Below are 1,446 nucleotides of genomic sequence, written 5' to 3' on the forward strand. Positions count from 1 at the left end.
TGGCTTGGACTGCCTGACGCTATCTTCAGAGAGGCTTGGGAAGCTGGGCTCAGCCACGAGGCTGGCTTGGAACTAATGGGAAAATGGTGGACAGATGAGATTTATCTTCTCAGTCATGCTGTTTGGCTGACCTACACTCAATCCAGTCTAGGCAGCTTCGCGATCGGCTTGTAACTTCTATCTAACCCATTTAGTGAGAATAACCAGCTGGTTCGTGTAATGCTTGCTGCTATGCGGTTTATGTGAGAAGACACTTTTACCAGTGGTTAAAGTCCTTCGAATTCTTCACTTTTGACAGAGAAGACAAAGGACCTGTGGTTATTATGTTATAACCACACAGTATCAAAGGTTACTTAGCTAAGTGTGAAAGTAACAGTAAGTGCGGCGAACATCAAGGAAACTCAGGAAACTCTTCCTCGAAGCCTTTTGATGACATTCAGCGCTGTGTAAAAATCAGACTCCTCTCAGCTCATACGCACAGGATGCCCAGAAGTAAGACTCTGCGGAATGGATTTTCTTGGTACCTTCTAAGGTTCATAGAAGAATAATTAGAAGTTCTCGATCAGTTATTTAAAGGGAAGAGAGCCTTTTACTGAGATCTAGGGTGGTCTAGGTGCACCCTGTTTCTTTCTGGAAACAAATACATAGAAACAGCTCAATTGACTTCTCATTAATAAATGTTTATAGAGAATTGATGAGGCAGCTGAGCATGGTGGCTCACACTTGAAATCCCAGCACTTCGAGAGGCCAAAGTGGGAGGATCACTTGAGATCAGGGGTTTGAGATCAGGCTGGCCAATATGGTGAAACCCTGTCTCTACTAAAAATACAAAAACTAGCCAGGTGTGGTGGTGCATGGCTATAGTCACAACTACTTGAGAGGCTGAGGCAGGAGAATCACTTGAACCCAGGAGGCGGAGGTTGCAGTGAGCCAAGATTGCACCATTATACTCCAGCCTGGGTGACAAGAGTGAAACTCGGTCTCAAAAACAAACAAACAACAAAAAACCCAAAAAACAAAACTAGGATGATAGGCTGGGTGCAGTGGCTCATGCCTGTAATCCCAGCACTTTGAGAAGCTGAGGAAGGAGGATCGCTTGAGGCCAGGAGTTCGAGACCAGTCTGGGCAATGTAGTAAGACCTCCCTCTCTAAAAAAAAAAAAAAAAAAAAAATTTAGCCACGCATGGTGGTGCACACCTGCAGTCCCAGCTACTCAGGAGGCTGAGGCATGTGAATCGCTTGAGCCCAGGAGGCGGAGGTTGCAGTGAGCCGAGATCATGCCACTGCACTCCAGCTGGGTGACAGAGCAAGACTCTGTCTAGAAGAAAAAGAAAAAAAAATTGATGCTGAGTAAGAAAAGCCAGTCGCAAAGGACTACATACTGTATGATTCCATTAATATGAATTGTTCAGTAAAGGCAAATCCACAGAGACAAAAGGTACATCG

The sequence above is a fragment of the Symphalangus syndactylus genome, chromosome 5, assembly GCF_028878055.3.
Source record: "Symphalangus syndactylus isolate Jambi chromosome 5, NHGRI_mSymSyn1-v2.1_pri, whole genome shotgun sequence".
NCBI lineage: Eukaryota > Metazoa > Chordata > Mammalia > Primates > Hylobatidae > Symphalangus > Symphalangus syndactylus.